The sequence below is a fragment of the Lucilia sericata genome, unplaced genomic scaffold (genome assembly GCF_015586225.1).
Source record: "Lucilia sericata isolate MDLA Ls3-8-SP2 unplaced genomic scaffold, ASM1558622v1 Contig000189F_arrow, whole genome shotgun sequence".
Lineage (NCBI taxonomy): Eukaryota > Metazoa > Arthropoda > Insecta > Diptera > Calliphoridae > Lucilia > Lucilia sericata.
In genome coordinates, this window is record NW_023994217.1 from 233528 (window position 1) to 259744 (window position 26217).

Here is a 26217-nt window from a genome sequence, read left to right on the forward strand (position 1 = left end):
AAAAAATACACCTATACCACTAAATTCAGGAATGTTCTTATATTATATGAGAATTAATATTTAGTTAAATTTTTCATCAAAAATGTATTTTTATTTGAAAACTCTATAATGTTTAACTAACTTTACGATTACGTAAAATAAAAATCTGTAATCAATTTAATTTATTATCAAAAATCGATTTTCATCTAAAGCGTAAAATCGGTTGTAGATCCGTATATAATACTCCCATCACTTATATTTTCCACCGGAAAACTATTCTTATTTCAAAACCTGTAATCGGGTATATCAGAAAATAACTATTTTAAATCAGAATCGGATGTAGTTTCCTACGATCCTGAAATAGGGTAAATGATATATTCATATTACATTTTCACAAAAATTCGAATTTAAACCGGCTGTGGTTCCTTATATAACACTTAAATCTATCTAGAAAATCATTCTTATCTTAAAAATTTCTTAAAATTTCTATTTATATAACTCTTTAAAAATTTACTTTAAATAACTCTCAATTCGAGAAAACAATAAAGATGCGTAATCACTAATATTATCCATACAAATCGAGTTTTATATCAAAAATATAAAATATAAATTTATTGTTAAATCGAGATAACAATAAAAATATGTGATCAGTTAAATATATCATGAAAAAACTATCTTGATATAAATTCGGTTGCCATTTTTTAAATGCAGCTCAAATCTAAAAAACCATGAAGATATGTATTTGACTACTCATTAGAGTGTCCCGAAAGACAACACTTTTGCAAATCTTATATAAATAGGTAGAAATTCTCAGAGATTTCGATATTTTAATAAGTAAAATTATTTGGGTATGTTTTTTGTATATCTAACGATATTTGACCTTTAAACCTTTATTTCTTCGGATTTAATAAGTGTTGTCTAAATCCAGCCAAAACTTAAGTGTGGATGCATAAAAGCTAATGAATAAAAATAATATTTTTAAACATACTTTTGTATAAATGGACTTATTTGAGAAACAATGATGAGATAAAAACGGCGGTTTTACTCTTTAATGAACAGCTCAAAATTGTTTGTCAAATTAAAAGTTGTTTTTTTTTCTCTGTCAAAATTCAAGGACTCTTCATATTTTCCTAGGACAGTAATTTTGTTCTTTTTTAAGAATTTTGAAATCTTGCAATGAGGCCAAATTTTTCATGATTTTGTCCAGAATTTTTCATAATGGTTTCAGATTTTCTTCAATTGCATGTAATTTTTCAAATAGTAAGAAAATCGCTTGAAATTTTGTATGCTTAATGGTACGTATTTTTGTAGTTAATAAAATGCCCCGAAGCCTTTTGCCTCTTTAAACCAGGGGCACTACAATTCAGAGTAAAGTGTGACCAAATTTAAACTGAACAGTTCTTAAAATCTACTGCACGTGGAAAAATTAAAACAACTAATTTGAAAGTGTAATTAGTTCCCCACCAGTGATTGAAAATGTTGATTTCAGTATAATTTCTCGAAAAAAGTTTCTTAAATTTGTCTACAAATTAGTCAAAATTTCCTAATTTAAGCTCATTATCAATTTGTACATTTTTAAAGGACTTTTTGGTCCAGAAACTGACTTTAAGTATTAAACAAAATGCGGAAAAATATAATAACTATTTTATCATTATAAGCTAAATTTTGACATCTATTTAAAAAAAGTATAGTCATTACAGATAGAAAAATATTCTTCTTAATTTGCGAAGAAACCCGGGCAACGCCGGGTACACGCAGCTAGTTACTAAATATCGCTAAGCGCTATAAAAATATAAAGAAAATGGCGTTTGTAATGTTCAATAAATCATGAAATTGTAATAGATTTAAGCTGTTTAAATCTTGGGATTTTTTCTTTTTAAGAAATAAGAAAACTTATTTCTACAAATATTTGATCAATTAGAAAAGTATTAATATAAAAGTAACTGGTGGAGGGTATTTAAGATTCGGCTCAGCCGAATATAGCACTCATTAGCTTACACTAAAATTTTGAATGAAATTAGACACCACTTATTAAATCCGAAGAAATAAAGGTCAAATATCGTTAGATATACAAAGCAGATACCCAAATAATTTTACTTATTAATATATCCACGTCTTCCTCTAATTAAAAAAAATCGGAATTTGTAAATGGGAAATGTGTGCTGGAGTTATTCAAAATTATTATTTAATTTGAAAAGCTTAGAATAAATACGGCGCTACATACACAAAAAGTTATGCAGAATTTTTGGTGGATAATTTTCTAAAAGTATAAACAGATATCGAAAGATCAATTTATCCAAATTTTATATGAACAATGCTTTCTATGCATCGTTTGAGAGGTCTACCTATGTAAGATTTGCAAAAGTGCTGTCTTTCGGGACACATTAATGAGTACTCAATTACATATCTTCATGTTTTTTTAGATTTGAGCTGCATTTGAAAAATGGCAACAATTATATCAAGATATCTTTTTGATGGCATATTTACCTGATCATAGATTTTTATTGTTATCTCGATTAACAATAAATTTAAATTTTTTATTTTTGATATAACACTCGATTAGTATGGAAAATATGAGTGATTACTGATCTTTATTGTTTTCTCAAATTGAGAGTTATTTAAAGTAATTTTTTAAAGAGTTATATAAATAGAAATTTTAAGGGAAATATGAATGATTTTCTAGATAGATTTAGGTGTTAAAGGAAGGAACCACAGCCGATTTAAAATTCGAATTCAAGTGAAAATGTAATATGAATATATTATTTTCCCTATTTTAGAAGCGGTTTTTGTTCAGTAATTTTTATTCTGCATACAAATGTGGCATCGTAGACATTCATTTAAGATCTAATAAAGATTCTGTTTTAAAATAGTTATTTTCTGAGAATATACAGCAGATTACAGATTTTGAAATAAAAACAGTTTTCCGGTGGAAAACGCTTTAGATGAAAATCGATTTTTGATAATATATTAAATTGAATACAGATTTTTATTTTACCTAATCGTAGAGTTAGTTAAGGATCTACAAACATTTTAGAAATTAGTGCTATAGGTGTATTTATTCGGATTTGGTGTATTAAAAATTCTCTTCCTCAAACACTGTATGTTGCCACATTTCTTGAAAATCGGTTCATGTTTTTTATATTTAGCCTAGAAATTTGGTGTTATAGCAGTTATTCAAAAAGTGAACATAAAAATGTGCGTATCATCCAATCAATATCATAAAGAGATTTTATACCCTCCACCACCATCAGTGGTGATAGATGGTATATATAACTTTGTCATTCTGTGTGTAACACCAAGAAATATTCATCTGCGACCCAACAAAGTATATACTTGATCCTTATGAAATTTTTAGTCGATTTAGCTATGTCCGTCTGTCTGTCTAAAACACGCTCTCGTTAAAACGAAGCAATAGAAATTCGCGAAATTCACCCAAAACGTTCCTTATTATCCGGTACAAAAGATAATTCAATGAATTTTGTCACACATTATTTTTTTTACCCAGAGATTAATTGTGTTGAAAAACAAAATAATTGATCCAAAATTTCACATAGCCCCCATACAAAGGTATATATTCCCAGAAATTAGTTAATCATTAAAAACTTCCTCAAATATATCGGTATCAACACAAAATTTAGTACATACAAATATTATATGAACAGAAATCATACTACCAACAAATCATTCTACCAAATTTTTCCCGTATCGGTCCATTATTGGTCATTAGTTAGTTAGTTTGAAAGGAGGATGTATATACATCAAAACCGAAGAAATACATATATATATATATATATATATATATATATATATATATATATATATATATATATATATATATATATATATATATATATATATATATATATATATATATATATATATATAAGATCTTGATCGGATACCACGCCCCTTTTTACGCCCACTTTTTGTGAAACTATTATTACACCAATTTTGCAATCACAATATGCAAAAACTACTAAACCGATTAACCTGAAATTTTGCATACCGATAGGTATAAGCTTGGAAAGAACTATAGGCTATATATAAGAACTTGTTAAGATGCCATGCCCTTTCTACGCCCACTTTTTATATAACTACCCTTACCTATATCTTATCCTATAATTATATGAAAGAGCAAGTCTGTTTGTTACGCTTTCACGGACAAACTACTGAACCGATTTACATGAAACTTAGAACACTAATAGTTCTATTCTACAGTAGAACAATAGGCTAAATAAAAACAAGTTAGAGTGCTATATTCGGCTATGTCGAATCTTAAATACCCTCCACCAATAAGTTACTTTTTATTAAAACCCATTTAATTATATAATTTTTAGATAACTTGACAAAATGTTTGTTTCCGTATTGAGGATACTAACATTTATGCATATGTCGAACTAATTTTGTTTAGGTCCATTTTAAAAGAATGATTTATCTATACACAGAACATAATCATGTCGAATTTTATCCGGATATAATCATTTAATAACGAATTAAGTGATATTAAGTGATTTTCAGAAGTTAACCTTTTATGGGAGTTAAGACAACTTATGGACCGATCTGGAAAAATTTTCGTAGAATGATTTATATATACAAAGTACACATTTATGTCGAATTTTATCCCGATAACTTTGATTATCAATGTGCATTTAAGTAATTTTCGGAAATGGTCCTTATATGGGAGTTGTGACCAATTAAGGACCCATAAGGAAAAAATTTCGTATAATGATTTATATAAAAAAAAATTAAGTCGAATTTTACTCCAATAGATTGATGAAATATGTGCGTTTAGGTGATTTTCGGAAGTGGACTTTATGTAGGAGGTATGACCAATTACGGGCCTATCCGGTAATATATATGTACACGAAACATATTTGTGTCGAATTTTATCAAAATGTCTTTATTTGATAATGAAATATGTGCGTTTAAGTGATTTTTTGAAGTGGACCTTATGTATGAGCTATTTAAATAATAATAAAAATATGGACCGATCCGGAAAGAATTTGGTAGAAATATTTATATGCTCACAAAACATATTCAAGTCGTACTTTATCCCGATAGCTTTATTATTCAAAGAAATATATGCGTCTAAGTGATTTTCGTAAGTGGACCTTATACGGGAGCCTATCCGGAAAAAATTTCGTAGAGTGATTCATATAAAGACAAAACATATTTGTGTCGAATTTTATTTGACAATTAAGTGATTTTCGGAAGTGGGCTTTCACGGACAAACTACTCAACCGATTTACATGAAATTTAAAACTCTAATAGTTATATTATAAAGTGGAGTAAGAGGCTATATAAAATCATGATTTGACGTCACAATTCTTCTTATCCTCACTTTTTTCTATATAATTGTTATACAAAATTATCATTCGAGACTTACAGAAAACTACTGAACCGATTTACAAGAAATTTGGTATGCCGATAGGTCTGATCTCAGGATCTGGATCGGACGCCACGCCCCTTTTTACAGCAACTTTTTGTAAAACAATTATTAAACCAAATTTACGTTCATGCATACAAAAAACTACTGATCCGATTTTCATGAAATCCGTTATAATGCATGTTGTGGAATGAACAGTACGACACATTACATGTTCAAAACCTATAATATATAATAATAAATATATATGAGACTCTTTTTTTACTCTTTTACTACATATCTAATAAACTTATTTACATAAAATTTGGCATTTAATAGGTCTAACCTCAGAAGTTAACAAGTTAGAGTGCTATATTCGGCTATGCCGAATCTTAAGTACCCTCCACCAGCAAGCTACTTTTTATTAAAACCCATTCAACTATCTAATTTTTAGATAACTTGACTTTACATAGGAGCTACGACCAATTACGGGTCTCTCCAGAAAAATTTCGTAGAGTGATTCATATGTATGTACACAAAACATATTTCTGTCGAATTTTATCAAGATAGCTTTGTTTAACAATGAATATGTGAGTTTAAATGATTTTCGGAAGAGAGCCTTATATGGGAACTATGACCAATAATGGAGCGATCCGGGCAAAAATTGGTAGAATGATTTATACGTCTACAAAACATATTCAAGTTGAATTTTATACCGATAGCTTTATTTATCAATGAAACATATTCGTTTAAATGATTTTCGGAAGTGGACCCTATATGGGAGCTATGACCAATTACGGTCTTATCCGAAAACAATTTCGTAGAGTGATTCTTATATAGACGAAACATATATGTGTCGAATTTTATCAAGATACCTTTATTTGACAATTAAATATGTGCGTTTAATTATTTTCGGAAGTGGGCCTAAGACTAATAATGGACCGATCCGAAAAGAAATTTGGTAGAATGATTTGTATGTACACAAAACATATTCAGCTCGAATTTTATCACAAATGCTTTATTTGTCAATGAAATATGTGCGTTTAGGTGATTTTTGGAAGACACAGCTAAATCGTCTCAGAATTTCATAAGGATCAAGAATATATATACTTTGTTGGGTCGCAGATGAATATTTCTTGGTGTTACACACGGAATGACAAAGTTATATATACCATCTATCACCACTGATGGTGGTGGAGGGTATAAAAAACTCTATATGATATTGATTGGATGATACGCACATTTTTATGTTCACTTTTTGAATAATTGAAAATTTTGTATAACAATTATATAGAAAAAAGTGAGCATAAGAAGAATTGTGACGTCAAATCATGATTTTATATAGCCTCTTACTCCACTTTAGAATATAACTATTAGAGTTCTAAATTTCATGTAAATCGGTTGAGTAGTTTGTCCGTAAAAGCGTAACAAACTGACTTTCTCTTTCATATAATTATAGGATAATATATAGGTTATGATAGTTTTATAAAAAGTGGTCGTGGAAAGGGGCGTGGCATCGGATCAAGTTCTTATATATAGCCTATAGTTCTTTCCAAGCTTATACCTATCGGTATGCAAAATTTCAGGTTAATCGGTTTAGTAGTTTTTACATATTGTGATTGCAAAATTGGTGTAATAATAGTTTTACAAAAAGTGGGCGTAAAAAGGGGCGTGGTATCCGATCAAAATCTTATATAGCCTATTGTTCCTTTTGGGGTTAGACCTATTAGCGGTCCAAATTTCATGTAAATCGGCTGAGTGGTTTCGCCGTGAAAGCGTAACAAACAAACAAACACACAGACATACATATATATAGGATTACATTTTCACTTTTCAAATTTTAAATCGGCTGTGGTTCCTTCCTTTAACACCTAAATCTATCTAGAAAATCATTCATATCTCCCCTTAAAATTTATATTTATATAACTCTTTAAAAAAATACTTTAAATAACTCTCAATTTGAGAAAACAATAAAAATCAGTAATCACTCATATTTTCCATACAAATCGAGTTTTATATCAAAAATAAAAAATTTTAATTTATTGTTAATCGAGATAACAATAAAAATCTATGATCAGGTAAATATGCCATCAAAAAATTATCTTGATATAAATTCGGTTGCCATTTTTCAAATGCAGTTCAAATCTAAAAAACCATGAAGAAAATGAGTACTCATTAGAGTGTCCCGAAAGACAGCACTTTTGTGGATATTTTAATAAGTAAAATTATTTGGGTATCTGCTTTGTATATCTAACGATATTTGGCCTTTATTTCTTTGGATTTAATAAGTGGTGTCTAAAATCAGTCAAAACTTTAGTATGGATGCATAAAAGCTAATGAATAAAAATAATATGTTTAAAAATACTTTTGTATAAATGAATGTATTTTTGAGAAACAATGATAAGACAAAAACTCAAAATTGTTTGTCAAATTAAAAGTTGTTTTGTTTTCTCTGTCAAGATTCAAGGATTCTTCATATTTTTTAGAACAGAAAAAAACTTAATTTTATTATTTTTAAAGGAATTTGAAATCTTCAAAATTTTTCATAATTTTCTGCAGAACGTTTCATAATCGTTTCAGAGTTTCGTCAATTGCCTGTACTTTTTCAAATAGAAAGAAAATCGTTTGAAATTTTGTATGGTTAATGGTACGTATTTTTGTAGTTAACAAAATGCCGCGAAGCCTTTTGTCTCTATGCACCAGGGGCACTACAGTTCAAAGTACAGTGTGACCGAATTTAAACTGAACAGTTCCTTAAATCAACTACACATGGACAAAATAAAACAACTAATTTGAAAGTGTCCTTAGTTCCCTACCAGTGATTGAGAATGCTGATTTCAGTATAATTTCTCAAAACAAGTTTCCTAAATGTTTCTACAAATTAATCAAAATTTCCTAATTAAAGCTCATTTTCAATTTGTAAATTTTTAAGGACATATTTGTCCAGAAACTGACTTTAAGTATTGAGCAAGTAAGATTGTTATATTCGGCTATGCCGAATCTTATATACCCACCATCAAACCTCGTTTGAATCGAATGAAACTTATGTCGAATTTCATCTATATACTCGTATTTTTAGGCCAGTTATAAGCGTTAAAGTAATTTTCTGAAGGGGACCTTATATAGGGAAGTAGGGTCAATTATGGGTCGATCTTCATAAAATTTGGTAGACAGAATTTGGTTCGTATTAAATTTATTTGTGTCGAATTTCATCTCTACACTCGTATTTTTAAGCCATTAATGAGCGTTGCAGTCATTTTCTGAAGGGGACCTTATATGGAGGGTAGGGTCAATCATGGACCGATCAACATAAAATTTTACAGATAGATTTTGACTCATATGAAATTTACTTATGTCGAATTTCATCTATATACTAGTATTTTTAATGAGCAATGAGCGTTAAAGTCATTTTCTGAAGGGGACCTTATATGGGGGGTAGGGTCAATTATGGACCGATCCTCATAAATTTTTGCATAGTGATTTTGAATCACAAGAAACTTACTTATGTCGAATTTCATCGCTATATTCGTATTTTTAAACAAGTTATGGCTGTTAAAGCTGCTTTTCGAGGGGCCACTTGTATGGGGGCTATCCGAAAACGTAAACCGATATTGCCCATTTTCAATACCAAACAAACCTTACCTATAAGAAATATTTATGTGAAATTTCAACCCTCTAGCTCTTTCCATTCAGACTCTATCGTGCTTTCAACATACAGACAGACAGACGGACTGACAGACATGGCTAGATCGTCTTAGAATTTAATGAAGGCCCAGAATATATATACTTTTGTGGGTCTATGACCAATATTTCGATGTGTTACAAACGGAATGACAAAATCAATATACCCCCATCTTTTTTGATGGTGGGTATAAGAATATAATAACTATTTTATCGTTATAAGCTAAATTTTGACATCTATTAAAAAAAGTAAATTTGGTGGAAATATATGTATTCCTGACTTTGTAGATTATGGTCATCAGAAATTTCGGATAGACATTGCACTATGGGCCAGATGCTGTGAGAAGGGACGTAACAGTTAGAATCTTAAATACCCTCCACCTGTAAACTACTTTTTATGAAAACCCTTCTAATATTTCTATATACGTATTTAATAAATTGTCAAAGTTTAACTTGTGCTTCCGTGATGAAGGTGCTATCATTTAGAAATCATATATTTCTTTCATGGAGAAATGGCCAATAATTGGCCAATACGAACAAAATTTCGCAGAATGATGATTTCTTCATTGGATATTTACATTTAAGTGATTTTCAGAAGTGGTCCTTACATGGGAGCTGTGACCAATTATGGACCGATACGGAAAACATTTTGAAGGGTGTTTCAAATCTACTTTAATCACATTAATGAAAAAATATTTGCAAAGTGATATATGTATACTCTAAACATATTTATGTCGAATATTATTCCAATATCTTTATTTCTTAATTAGTTATTTGTATATAAGTACTTTTTGCAGAGTGATATATGTATACACAATACATATTTAAGCTGAATATTATTTCCATATCTTTATTTCTAAATTAGTTATGTGCATTTAAGTGATTTTCGGAAGTGGACCTTACATGGGAGTTGTGACCAATTATGGGCCGAATCGGAAAAAATTTCGCAGGGTGTTTTATGTCTACTCTCAACACATTAATGACGAATTTATGAAATATGTGCGTTTACGTGGTTATCGGAAATGGGCCTTATATGGGAGCTATGCCTAATTAAGGACTTATTTCAAAAATATTTTCAAAGTGATATATGTATACTCTAAACACTCTTTTGCTTAGTTTTAACGTGAGAGTGTTTGAGGCAGACACACGGGCAGACGGACACAGCTCAATCGACTCAGAATTTCATAAGGATCCAGAATATATATACTTTGTTGGGTCACAGATGAATATTTCTTGGTATGAATATTTCTTGGAATGACAAACTTATATATACCCTCTATCACCACTGATGGTGGTGGAGGGTATAAAAAATGCGACATTATCTGTATTGGAGTAAAAAATATTAGGATTTGGAAATGTCATTGCAATATAAAAATAATGCAATATAGCTCAAAACAATTAATTTTATGCGAAAATATTCCACAAATTCAATTCAATTCCATTCTCTATAGAAACTATAATAACATCCAAACGCGTACGAGGCATAATAAGCGAGATATTTGGTAAAAACAGATTTTTGTAACCTTTGACCTCCAATACCTCTCTTAGCGTACACGATATTTTCGGTGACTTCCAATTCCTTACTAATTATGGTTGGTTGAGTGACCGACCCATTCTGCATGAAAATAAGTAGTAAGATTACGTTACTATAAATGTTGCTTATGTGGAATTTCCTCCCTATAGTCGTAATGGGCGTTAAAATCATTTTTTGAAGGGGACCTTAAGTTTGGGGTAGGTTTAATTATGGAGCAATTCAAATCCAATTCAATCCAAAAAAATATTATACAGACATTTTAGCTTGTATGAAACCTATTTTTTGTCAAAATTCTTCGCTGTACTCATATTTTTAAGGGAACCTTAATACGGGATAGGGTGAGTTACCGACCAACTCCGCATTAAATTCGGTAGGAAGATTACGTTTCTATAAACGTTTCTTATGTCGAATTTCTCCATTATACTCGTATTTTTAAGTCAGTAATGAGCGTTTAAATAATTTTGGTGGGGAGGTTCAATTATGGACCGATCCACATAAAATTTGTAAAGAAATTTTGGCTTATATAAAACTTATTTATGTCGAATTTTATCGCTGTACTCGTAGTTTTAAGCAGGTAATGAGTATTAATGTCATTTTCTGAAGGGGACCTTATATGGGGGGGTAGAGTCAATTATGGACCGATCCTCATAAAGATAGATAGATTTTGTTGCATATAAAACTTATTTATGTCGAATTTCATCGCTATACTCGTATTTTTAAAACAGTTATGACTGTTAAAGCTGTTTTTCGGGGGGCCACTTCCCAGCAAAAAATTTTCAGAAAATGTAAGCGATAAAATTGGGTAGAAGCAATACAATACTTACTTAATTAAAAAAGCTTCCAAAATGCAATAAAGTAAGGCAGTGGTTTGGTAATTTTTAAAGTTCTGGTATATCTTATTAGTATGCTTACTTAGAATGCATACTTTATTGATTATTTATTATCTCGGTGTTGCAGAAAAATTTTAGAAAATCGATTTTTGGAACTTATTTCTAAATCTGGATACTTTTTGATATTTTATCATAATATTCATCTGTGTGTCCATGTTAGCCTTGTGCGCACGGCACAGCTCGCCATTTTCATCCTCAAATGGGGCAAGTACGAAGCCTATTGGAAATATTTAAAATCAGTACATTATTACACATATCCCCATATAAACGGACTTTGTATAAGCATAAAAGTGTCAAGATTGGGCCTCATTTGACCCTAGCTCTATAAAAACGTCCATTCAGAAAAATAAAAATTTATGTGAAGTTCATCACACCCTCCTATATCACATTTTAAATATACTCATATCTTAATCATGCCCTATACACTTTCTTACTTGTTATACCCTCCACCACCATCAGTGGTGATAGAGGGTCTATATAACTTTGTCATTCCGTGTGTAATACCAAGAAATATTCATCTGAGACCCAACAAAGTATATATATATTTGGTCCTTATGAAATTCTGAGCTCGTTAGTCTGTGTAAAACACGCTCACGTAAAAACGAAGTGAAAAATTAGCAAAATCGGTTTACATGGGGAAAAGTTATGAATCAAAATTTAAAACAACTCCGAAAAAAATAAGCATTTTTTACACATTCTAATGTAATTTTCACTAAAACTATGCAATATAATTCCATGAAAATCATCATACATTTGTTTTTACGCGAGAGCTTTATTCCTGTTGAAAATTGCCGGAATCGGTCCACAATTTCTTATACCTTATCTATATCTATCCCATACGAAAGTACATATTCCCGGAAAATGAGTTTATTGTTAATAACTTCCCTCAGAATGTTGATATCTTACAAATTAAAATTTTATGTCAATAGAATTCATATAGAGAAAAAATTTTCTAGATCGGTCCATAATTGGACATAGCTCCCATACAACGTCCTCTCCCGAAAATCACTTAAACGCGCATTACTCATTACTAAATTAAGTTATCCATATAAAATTTGGTACAAGTATTTCTCTTATATACAGAAATATTACTGTGAAATTTTCTTCCGATCGGTCCATAATTGGTCATAGCTCCCATGCAAGGTCCCCTCCCGAAAATCACTTAAACGCACATAACTCATTACCAAATTAAGATATCCATATAAAATTTGGTACAAGTATTGCTCTTATATACAGAAAAGTTACATAATTGGTCATAGCTCCCATACAAGGTCCCCTCCCGAAAATCACTTAAACGCACATAACTCATTACTTAATTAAGATATCCATATAAAATGTTACTTTGAAATTTTACAATTGGTCCATAATTGGTCATAGCTCCCATACAAGAAAATCACTTAATGCACAATATTCATTACCAAATAATACAAGGTTCCCTTCCGAAAATCAATTAAACACACATTACTTATTACTAAATTATGATATAGATACAAAATTTGGCTGAAATAGAGGTTTTATATACAGAAATATTACATAAAGATTTTTTTACGATCGGTCCATAATTGTTCATATCTCCCATACTAGGTCATGCCCCGAAAATTTGAATTTCCTTAAATCTTTCACACAAATTATTAAATATAGCTAAAGCATATCTTAGGGCGCTTTTAAAATATAAAAGAAAATGGCGTTTGTAATGTTCTTGCAATTGTAACAGATTTAAGCTGTTTAAATCTAGGGGTTTCTCTATCTATTTGATCAATTAAAAAAGTATTAATATAAAAGTAGCTGGTGGAGGGTATTTAAGATTCGGTTCAGGCGAATATAGCTTGATTCCTTTCTGTTGTTTTTTTTTTAATTTTCTTATGAAGTAAGAAATATTGAGAGCATGACTTGGTATCAGTGTTGCCACAACAAATTTTTTTTCTAACCAAAATTCAAATAAAAAATAACCAAATTTCGAAAAAAATAACCAACATTATTTTTATTTATTTCATGTTATCAGTTAGATATGCATTTTAATGTTTACATTCAACATATAAAAGAAATTATAAATAGTAAAAAATAAAAAAAAAAATAAAAACTAACAAGTATGTAATTCATTTACATATAAGCAAAAAATATATATTTACATAGTTGGTTTATTACCAGAGGTCAAAGAAGTACAGGTACTGTGCTCTATTATAATTTTATATTTTTTTATATATTTTTGTGTTTGTCATATTGGGTTTTTACAATGTTATATTTTTTGTAAATATATAAAGGTTTTAAACGAATTGCATATACATTTTGCATTGAATTAAAAAAGGTTCTGCAAAATTTTACAAAAAATGGTTTATTTATTTAAACACCCCTTTCGGTGTCCAGACATAATGCAAGTCGTTAGAATCGTTTTTACACAATTCTTTGGCTTGCATTATGCTGTTAATTGTTTGACTTTCTAATTTATTACCATATTTAGTTTCAATTAAATTCAGCTGTGGAAATTTTCTTTCCGCAGCAGCTGAACTGTGTGGCAATACCAATAAATTGAAAACGAAATCCACCAGTTCTTCAAAACATGATTCATCAACACCATTTTTATAATTGTACACAGTGTGTGCATAGATATTTTTTCTTCATTTCCGTTTGCTAATTTTGGAAAAGAGGTTAATCTATTTCTGAATTACTTATAACACTGATATTTCAGAATTACTTAAAGCACTGCGTGGACTTATACTTTTTTTTAATTCTTTTTTGGAAAAATCAAAACGTTTTTTAATTTGATTTAAAAGTTCAATATAAAAAGATTGTATGTTTTTTTAATTCATATATTTTTATATTAGATAATTTACACTCTTTTAAATATTGCTCCGCTTTTCTTCCAATAAAAATATTTTCAACATTTAAATAGTCATTTTCATATAAAATGTTGATCGATTCAAACGATTCTAATTTTTTAACAAAATTACTTTTTGTAAAATTACTTAAAATTAACTTAAAATTTAATTCCATTTGACTATAAAGATAAGGCAGTCTTACTTTTTCCGATTGGAATTCCTTATTTAAATTATTTAATATATTTAAAATGTAAGATAAGAATAAAAAAATATATTTTTGTACTTGGATCACTCATTTGTTTTCCTATTTCGCTTGGTTTAATCCCATTTACATCTAAATAGAAGGAATGAAATATAAGTTTAAAGCCGACCACTGTTCAATAATTCGGTTAATTACACTTTCAAGTGCCAGCCATATCGTCAATGAGATTCCTAAAATTTTATGTGGTTCAACACTGCAATATTCTTGAAATTCTTTGAACTCATCTATACGTTTAGGACTGTGGGAGAAAAAGTTATAAATATAGCGACAAAGTTTTTCAATTTGTTTGGACAGCTTTTTGCATGCATAAGCGGAACAAAGGTGTAATGAGTGGCAAGTGCATTTAATGTAAAATATGTCAACATCATTTTTTAATTTAGACTAAAAACCATTCACTTCTCCTGCAATTACGTTGGCCCTATCAGTAGCTAAGCCAATAATGTTTTCTAAGGGAATACCATAGTCTTTAAACAAAACTTTTACAGCCTCATACAAGGACTGTGCGTCCGAATTTCTTATTTCTATCAAACCTAAGAATTGGTCACAAATATTGTAAACACTTTTTTGTTGACACGTGTGTCGTTTCATCAATTATTAAAGAAAACTTGGTTGCTTTTAATTTTAATTTTACATCACTTTTTGACACATTTCCTAAGGCATCCGTCAAATGACTTGCTTTAGTTTTGCCGCATTTGATAGATTTTGCAATTTTAGACTCTGGGCAGCACTCGACCAATACATTTGGTAGATAGTCCATTAATGAAATTATGGTAAACTAGGAATATAGCCAGCGTAAGCTCTGAGTGATACACCTGTTTTACGAAGTGTTCTTTTTATACCCACCATCTAAAAAGATGGGGGGTATATTGATTTTGTCATACCGTTTGTAACACATCGAAATATTGGTCATAGACCCATAAAAGTATATATATTTCGGCTCCTTATTACATTCTAAGACGATCTAGCCATGTCCGTCCGTCTGTCCGTCTGAAATCACGATAGAGACCACACGAGAGGAGCTAGACGGTTGAAATTTTGCATAAATATTCTCTATTGTTAAGGTTTGTTTGGTATTGAAAATGGGCAATATCGGTCCACTTTTTCGGATTGCCCCCATACAAGTGGACCTCCAAAAAACAGCTTTAACGGACATAACTGCTTTAGAAGTACAAGTATAGCGATGAAATTCGACATAAATAAGTTTCATATGAGCCAAAATCTTTCTATCAATTTTTTTGAGGATCGGCCCATAAATGACCCTACCCCCCATATAAGGTCCCTTTCTGAAAATTACTTTAACACTCATTACTGGACCCAAAATGCAAGTATAGCGATGAAATTCGGTATAAGTATGTTTCTTACGAACCAAAATCTCTACAAATAGCGATGACATTCGGTATAAGTAAGTTTCTTACGAACCAAATTCGCTCTACGAATTTTTTTTAAGATCGGCCCATAAATGACCCTATTACCCATATAAGGTCCCCTTCTGAAAATGACTTTAACGCTCATTACTGGCTAAAAAATACGAATATAGCAATAAAATTTTACACAATTAAGTTCCTCGCGAGCCAAAATCTTTTTAATAACTTTTATGTGAATAGGTCCATAATTGGCCCTACTCCCCCTATTGGGTCCACTTCAGGAAATAGCTTAAACGCTTACTACTGTCTTAAAAATACGAGTAAAGCGATGAAATGCTACACACGTAAGTTTCTTACGAGCCAAAACCTCTGTACCAATTTTTTTTTGGATCGGCCCATAAATGACCCTTCCTCCATATAAGGTCCCCCTCTGCAAATAACTACAATGCTCATTACTGGCTTAAAATTATGAATGTGACGAAAATTGACGCACATAAGTTTAATCTCTCCACCAAATTTAGGGAGGATCGGTATATAATTTACCCTACCGCCTATATAAGGTCCCCTTCAGAAAATTACTTAAACGATCATTACTGGCTTAAAAATATGAGTTATGAAATACGGTTATGAAATTCGCTCCGAATTTCATGCGGAATGTGTCGGTAATACACAAAAGGTTCCCTTCAGGAAATAGTTTTGGCTAATAAACTACGAGTGTTCCTTATTTAAAATACGAGTATAGCCCTGAATGTACAAAATATTATGAGTATCGGTTCATAATTGAGGCTCACGGTTTAAGAATTGAAATAAAATATTTTTTTTTTTGATACCCACCATCAAAAAAGATGAGGGGTATATTAATTTTGTCATACCGTTTGTAACACATCGAAATATTGGTCATAGACCCACAAAAGTATATATATTCTGGGTCTTCATTAAATTCTAAGACGATCTAGCCATGTCTGTCCGTCTGTCCGTCCGTCTGTCTGTTGAAAGCACGATAGAGTCCCAATGGAAAGAGCTAGAGGGTTGAAATTTCACATAAATATTTCTTATAGGTAAGGTTTGTTTGGTATTAGAAATGGGCATATGTTCATATATTTCCATACTTATCCATATATGGAAAATTTTTTCATATATGATTCCATATATTCCATATATGACATGATTATATATCGCCATTTTTCGGATATGAACACATATGAATATATATGGTCCATATATGATCCATATATAATTATATATGATCGTTTTTAGCTAGGTGGTTCTTTTTCTGCTCTACATTTTGAATGTGAAGTCGCAAAGACGCATTCATCCCGCCATACAGCCCGAAACTTTCTTTTAGGATTATTTTTGGCTTCACTACAAAAGAAATTTATTCTAAAATGATTATTTTTAAATATATTATTATGCCATTTGTTCTACCTGTTTTCTCTCACTCGTAGTTTATTAGCCAAAACTATTTCCTGAAGGGAACCTTTTGTGTATTACCGACACATTCCGCATGAAATTCGGAGCGAATTTCATAACCGTATTTCATAACTCATATTTTTAAACCAGTAATGATCGTTTAAGTAATTTTCTGAAGGGGACCTTATATGGGCGGTAGGTGGAGAGATTAAACTTAAGTGCGTCAATTTTCGTCACATTCATAATTTTAAGCCAGTAATGAGCATTGTAGTTATTTGCAGAGGGGGACCTTATATGGGGGAAGGGTCATTTATGGGCCGATCCAAAAAAATTGGTACAGAGGTTTTGGCTCGTAAGAAACTTACGTGTGTAGCATTTCATCGCTTTACTCGTATTTTTAAGACAGTAGTAAGCGTTTAAGCTATTTCCTGAAGTGGACCCAATAGGGGGAGTAGGGCCAATTATGGACCTATTCACATAAAAGTTATTAAAAAGATTTTGGCTCGCGAGGAACTTAATTGTGTAAAATTTTATTGCTATATTCGTATTTTTTAGCCAGTAATGAGCGTTAATGTCATTTTCAGAAGGGGACCTTATATGGGTGATAGTAATGAGGGTTAAAGTCATTTTCAGAAGGGGACCATTTATGGGCCGATCTTAAAAAAAATCTTAGAGCGATTTTGGTTCGTAAGAAACTTACTTATACCGAATTTCATCGCTATACTCGAATTTTTGGGCTAGTAATGAGTGTTGAAGTCATTTTCTAAAGGGGACCTTACATGGAGGGTAGGGTCATTTATGGGCCGATCCTAAAAAAAATTTGTAGATAGATTTTGGTTCGTAAGAAACATACTTATACCGAATTTCATCGCTATACTTGCATTTTGGGACCAGTAATGAGTGTTAAAGTAATTTTCAGAAAGGGACCTTATATGGGGGGTTTGGTCATTTATGGGCCGATCCTAAAAAAAATTGGTTAAAATGTTTTGGTTCGTAAGAAACTTACTTATAATGAATTTCATTGCTATACTTGAATTTTTGGCCTAGTAATGAGTGTTAAAGTCATTTTCTAAAGGGGACCTTACATGGGGGGTAGGGTCATTTATGGGCCGATCCTAAAAAAAATTTGTAGAGAGATTTTGGTTCGTAAGAAACATACTTATAACGAATTTTGGAGGTCCACTTGTATGGGGGCAATCCGAAAAAGTGGACCGATATTGCCCATTTTCAATACCAAACAAACCTTAACAATAGAGAATATATATGCAAAATTTCAACCGTCTAGCTCCTCTCGTGTGGTCTCTATCGTGATTTCAACAGACAGACGGACGGACGGACATGGCTTTAATAAGGAGCCGAAATATATATACTTTTATAGGTCTATGACCAATATTTCGATGTGTTACAAACGGAATGACAAAATCAATATACCCCCCATCTTTTTTGATGGTGGGTATAAAAATCAAAATCTTAAAAATAAAATAATATGCAAATGTAATAATTACTTAGAGAAGTGAAACAAATGGCTCCCCAGCCAATATAAATAACAAAAATTATAAGAGAAAAATAAATTTACGTCCCACAAGTGGTAATAAGTCATCAAATTAAAAGTGCATTACCCAATATATGTAGATGCTAGGAAAGGGTAATCGTTATCTGATTAAATGCTTATGATTAATTTAATAGTTTTAGTACAGTGTACTAATACCGTCCCTGAAACTGAGTGATTAGACATGTCAGTTTTTAAAACACTAATACGTACATATGTCCTCCCAAAAGACTTATACTGCTACACCTACAAAAATAACAAGAAGAACATTGGCCGCCATATTCAATTACAAAACTTCAAATTTATTATACAAAAAAATAAACCCTGACCACCATATTTAATTACATCAAACCGCATGTTAAGTGAAAAAAAAAGAATTTTATCGGAGTAAAATATTTATAGTGCCAAAATAAATAAAAATTAAACAAAAAAATCGATATACATACATAAAAAAAAAAGAATAAATTTACTATAAGAAAAGAAATCAACTAAAGATGAAAAAAAAATGTTTGAAAAATGAAAATAACCGAAAAAAATTAAAAAAAAGAGGAAAAAGAAATTATAATTATATAAGAAATTATCAAAAAACAAACAGAATTTATTAAAAACAAGTTAGATTGCTATATTCGGCACTGCCGAAACTTAAATACCCTCCACTTGCAAACTACTTTTTATTAAAACCCAAAATAAATATGTTATAGGGCCGAATTTATAGTTTATACTAAGGAAATAAATTTTACTTAAGTATTAAAGTACATACTAAGTACTAAAGTACTTTATTTTCCTTATGGAGAACTGTAAAACCCGGCACATGTTTTGTTTCCGTAATTAAGATACTATTTATCATTTTGTAACTTATTTATGCATGTATGTATGTAACTAATTTTGATTAGGACAAGAAACTTTTGTATTAAATGATTTTCAGATATCGACCGATTATTCTTCGACCTATTATGTTCCGATCCTGCCAATAACTTATATGGGAACTATGACCAATAATGTACCAATTCGAAAAAAAAAAATTCAAAATGATTTATCTATACACAGAACATACTCATGTCGAGTTTAATAATAAATTATGTGGTATTATGTGGTTTTCAGAAGTGAACCTTATATGGGAGCTAGTTATGGACCGATGCTGAAAAAATTCCTTATATGGAATGTAACCAATTATGGACCGATGTGGAAATTTTTCACGAATGATTTACATATACAAAACAAATTCACGTCGAGTTTTACCCTGATAGCTTCATTTATCAATGAATTATGCTCATTTAAGTAATTTTCGGATGTGGACCTTATATATGAGCTATGACCAATTATGGACCGATCCGAAAAAAAAAATTCGTAAAATAATTAATATTTATACACAAAACATATTCACATCGAATTTTATCCCGATAGCTTTATTTATCAATGATTAATTAAGCTTGTTTAAGCGATTTTAGGATGTAGACCTTATATGGGAGCTAGTACCAATTGTGAACTGATCCGAGAAAAATTTCACTGAATGATTTATATCTATATACAGAACATATTCACCTCGGGTTCTACCCTGATATCTTTATTAATCAATGAATTATGCGCATTTGAGTGATTTTCGGATGTGGACCTTATATGGGAGCTATGACCGATTATGGACCGATCCGGAACAAATTTCGTAGAGTAATTCATATACACACAAAACACATTCATGTCGAATTTTATCCAGATAGCTTTATTTATCTATGAATTATGCTCGTTTAAGTGATTTTCGGATGTGAACCTTATATGGGAGCTATGACCAATTATGGACCGATCCGGAAAAAATTTCCGTAGAATGATTTATGTATATACAAAACATATTCATGTCGAATTTTATCCCGATAGCTTTATTTTTCAATAAAATATGTTCATTTAAGTGATTTTCGAAAGTGGACCTTATATGGGAGCTATGACCAATTGTGGACCGATACAGATCTAAGTCGGTAGTTTTAATTCCTGTTCATATAAAGTCAATATGTACAAAATTTTGTGTTGATACCGATATATTTGAGGAAGTTATTAACGATAAATTAATTTCAGGGTATATGTACCTTTGTATGGGGGCTATGGGAAATTTTAGATCGATTGTTACAATTTTAAACATAATTAATCTATAGATGGACAAAATAATCTGTGACAAAATTTGTCGAATTATCTTTGGTAGTTTCTGAGAAAACTACTCAAGAATTGGGGAAAAAAACTTAATTTTTTTGAGGTAGTCTGAAATTTTTACTCATAACTTTTTACGTTGTGAACCGATTTTGCTGATTTTCAATACCAAACTGCTTAGGAAAACAATGAATACTCTCAGTGAATTTGGTTGATTTTATTTGCTTAGTTTTAGCGTGAGCGTGTTTTAACCAGACAAACAGACAGACTGACAGACAGACGGACATAGCTAAATCGACTCAGAATTTCATAAGGATCCAGAATATATACTTTGTTGGGTCTAAGATGAATATTTTTTGGTGTTACACACGGAATGACAAAAGAGTGTTAAAAAAAAGAAAAAAAAAAGAAGAAACAAGTTTATTTAAAAGGTGGCTTTTAAGAAAAGCTTTTAAGTATTATATAAATTTGCTAAAAGGGGTTTTACATTACAATACTTTGTATTAATATCAGAGTTCCTTTGTCTTTAATACATGCTCCCCCGGGCATGTTTCCTTGATGTTCAGACCGCATCTTGGTGTATTGCAATCCGGGGGTAGATAGGTGCTACCAATACCTGTAGTCTTCCGGGACTATAAATTGGTGTTGACAATTTATTGCCTGGCCTAGTCCTTGCATAAATTGAAAAGAGGTCTAACCAGAGCACCACATAATCTGGTACTACGGGTGGCCAGTTGCCCACAGGACTTGTCCGGGCTGGTCAGTTGGTTGAGGTTCCTTCGGGATCCACGTAGTGGCTGTGGTTGAAACCTAAATCGCAGGAAGGGGGTGCTTGGTTAAAAGAGTGATACACGGTGAAATATGAATTTTCAGGATACATTTCTGTTATCGTTCCTAGATGCAAGGAGCGGTACAAATTACAGAGCATGACTGTGGATTAATAAAATGTTGGAATTGAGCTGATAATGCGAAGAATTGGTAAACGAAGATGAACGATGTTTCTGATGTCTACTTTGAATTCTATAAAGAGAATGGAGTGATTGATGGATTTGACGGATGTGTGATAATGGGGAACCGATGTAAGATGAACGATGAATGAGAGTTAGACTACGGTCTATCTAGCCAATGAAGTGCGAAGTCGTCACTGCCCTTTTTTAATTTTGAAGCGATTTTCCAACATGGTTGAGTGTATGCTCAACTTATCACAGTGGGTATCTGTGACCACTGAAATAAAGTCTTGTCAATTAATATAATCTGTGTTTTTCGGACTACCAATTACGTCCCCTAGGTGCTGTTGCCGAATCAACAGAGCCTTAGTAGTGTGGTTGGGCGACATTATGTCGGGGTAGATTGAGCTTGCTCATGACACCTGTATTTCCTCAACGTGACTACTTTGGCAAGAGATTAGATAGCTCGAGTACTTGAGCAAAGTGCTTGTACATGGACCGGCATATCCATGTACAAAAATTGCGACCTGCGTGTAACAAACACAAAGGGGCAGTGGTGAGTTATTTACTTGATACTCACCCAGTGGTTGAAAGAGTACCACCGTGGGATAGGGCTACACGCCAGGTACTCACGTAAAGCACTTCGACATCTTGTCTTTTATACAAAATAAAATCTGCTGTAAAAATGTATTAAGCTATTTTAATTCACGTATTATGAAAAATGTTTCTTTTGGTTTATATTTAATTTCAAATGTTTTTTGAAGAAAATTATGGTAAAAATAGAAGAACATTAAACTGCAAATTGAAATCAAAAGAAAATTATAAATAATTTGTGTATTTTGTAGATTTTCAGATTACAATACATTTATAAATAATACTATGTACTAATACAAAATCAGATAATGTAAAGTACTTTTAATAGTTTCAGTTTTGGTTAAGATTGAGCACTAACCAAGAAAATCAAAAAGAAATAAAAAGTACTCAAGATAAATAAGATACTCGACAGGACAATCATAACAAAGCCATTAACTATCAACAGAAAAGTGCGCTAGAAGTTTAAGCCGAAAAGAATTATTCGAGTGGGAAAATATACGAAGATCAATAGGTAAGTAATTCCAACACCGGACCACTCGAACAACAAAAGACCGTTCAAAACAACTGCACCTGATTCGGGGGATAATAATTTGAGTATTCCTAGTAGAATGGGAAAAATAGAATCTGGCACAAAGTTGAGAAGGAAGGCCAATCTTCATAGCCCTGTAAAAGTGTAGCACACTACGATATGACATAAATGAACGAAAGCCACATCCAAGGAAATCACACACATAGGAAGAAACTGGCATTCTACGTCGAAGTCTACCAGTAATGTATGACAAAGTTCCTGACACAACCTCTAATCCATATGTAATATCAATAATGCATAAGCAAGTTTATGTCTAAACTAAAATGGTAAATATATGTTATTGGAGAAAATTCTTCGAAATATCCCAAATACCCTGGAGCAAACGCGGTCAACATGTCCCTCAAAAGTAAGCCGATCATCAATATGAAGACATAAACACCTAAGCCTTTCAACAACAGCAATTCTGGAACCATCAAAAAAAATATTCAAACCTGAAAGACCAAAAAGCATAGCTTTAGTCTTCCCAGAATTAACAACTAAAGAATTACTAGAGGACCATTGAGAAAAACGTGCCAGACTATAATTAATGTTAGACTCAAGTACATCACTATTGTCTCGATTAGCAGTAAAAATGAAAAGGACATCATCCGCAAATAGAAAAGATCTACAAACGCCGCTATCAATATACTCCGGAAGATCATTGACATATAATATAAAAAGAAGGGGACCCAAGACAGAGCCTTGTGGTACCCCAGAAAAAAGTGATAAAAGCCGGGAATATTTCCCATCAATGTCAACAAACTGTTGCCTACCAGAAAGGTACGAGTATACTAACTCACAGTCTGATCTCGAGAAACCAAAAAACTCACTCAGTTTATGAATCATAACAGAGTAGTTAATTGAATTAAATGCTTTCGTCAAGTCAAGAGAAACCAGAGAAGTCAATCTGCGTTCATTGAGATTGTCACGAACCATGTCCGTTAAATTTAAAAGCAAAGACGTAGTGCTGTGACCACGGCGGAATTCATACTGTGAAGGTACAATACTGCTATGAACGAATGAAAGAATTTGATCTTTAATAATATGCTCCACTGCTTAAAAATCGCAGGAAGGATCGAAATAGGCTTTAAATCATCAATACCGTGAACAGGCCCAGTCTTCGGAATATGTACAATACGTGCCACCTTCCATACAGAGGGAAAAGACAAAGTTGTCAGTATGGAGTTGACATGAAATACAAGAGAGTTAGAAATATAAGGGAAAATTACTTTAAGAAATTTAATGGGAATATCATCAGTACCTCTAGTATTGAAAAATAAAGTTTGTATTCGACTGTGCCGAAATTAAATGCCCACCATCAAAATATTGTAATGTATTGATATTAATATCAGCATCAATGTGATTTTCAGAGGAGGTCCAATTAGGTTTTCTTGTGTCAATTTTGGTCCAAATTTGCAGCCCAAATAGAATGAGTCTTCTAACTCGTGTTTTCAGCTTACAGACACAGAATGTGTATACTTTTTGGGTCGGTCTACGACCAACATTTCGATGTGTTAACAAGTAAGAAGTTATAGTTGGGCGAAGCCTACCATATAATAACCTATACCAGTTATAAAAATAAAATGTGATTTATTGTTCATAATAAAGCATCTAAGTTGAATTGTACCTTACCTCAGATATACTTTAGCTATTTTTTGTTGAATAAATTTGTGTACATTTAAGTCATATTTCTAAGGGGGCTTTGTATAGGTTCAAATGAGGCCGTATCACCAAAAATTACATCAGGGTCATGAATGCTAGTATAGAACTTGGCTTTGCAGCTTTTTGTCGAGATACGAGTATATTGAACATAATTATGAACTTAAAAGCCCTATACGGAGGGTTCAGTTGTATGGGGGCTAGGTCAAATATTGGACCGATGTTACCCATTTTCAATAGGATCCGTCTCTAGTACAATAGAAGATCATGCAAAATTTCATTGAATTATCTTCAAAATTGCAGTAGTTTGATTACAAGGTTTACACGGACGAACGGACAGACGTACGGACATAGCTAAATCGAAAATGATTCTGAGCCGATTGGAGGTATAGAACTATGCTAATTAAAAGATGTTTACGTTAAATCTTAGTTCTTCGCAAGAGCTAAATTACAGCTCTCTTGTGTTAAGCGAAGTGTGTCTTTATTGAAAAAGTTCTTAGATTATATAGTAATTAATTGCTTACACAGCATTATTCATAAAGTGGATAGTGTAACAATTGGGCAGAACATTGAACGCAAGAAATACATACAAACAAAGCCACGATCAGTAAAATATTTAAAGTATTGATTGTTTTATCGACTTTGTAATATGATATTATTTTTAATTGCCTTTTCAATATTCTGTCGGCATAAGCGATACATGTTTTATGCTACACCTCCCTTTTACGGAAGAATGTTCATACCCTTTTTAAATGTATGGACATTCTTTAACAAATTATTACTATAATCTTAATAATTAATTTTATTACATATATGGGAATAAACATCTTATTTATTACTTAAACACATGCGCATATGTTACTAAGGATAATGTTAATTATATTATTTGTTGAAAATCTTAAGTCTATTCTTATGAACTATTTGCTCTTTTTTATTTTTCTTATCTACTATAGTTACATTATTTCTTAAATCTATATTTTTAATTTCGTAAGGTCCTTTATATTGTGGATCTAATTTGTGACCTACTTCATTTTTAACTTAAACTAAATCTCCCACTTTTAATTTATAATCTAACAATGTCTTATCATAATTTAATTTTTGTTTTAACTTATACCTATCAATTATTTCTCGTGCTCTCTTATGTGCTATTTCTAACCTATATCTAACTTCCTTAGCATAATCTTCTATATTATATAAAGGTGATATTGTATGAACCTTATCAAATTATTGAAACCCATTAGGAATCTTACCGAAAACTAACTCATAAGGGCAATAGTCATGCACCGTAGATGGCGTGGTATTGAAACAGTAAGTGAAATACCTGAGCCATTCATCCCAATCGCTTTTGTCAACGGATATGTATGATCTTACATATTCGTTGAAGGTTCTATGACTTCTTTCTATAGTTCCTAGCGTCTGGTGATGATGAGCAGTCGATGTAATATTTTCTATCTTCAAAAGGTTAC

General features: G+C 31.4%; 1 protein-coding gene across 1 annotated transcript in view; it reads left to right on the plus strand.

The window, feature by feature from the left end:
* Positions 1–26217, plus strand: part of LOC119601780 (glutamate receptor ionotropic, kainate 1-like) — a 405267-nt gene that overhangs the window by 101535 nt on the left and 277515 nt on the right. The window lies entirely within an intron of this gene.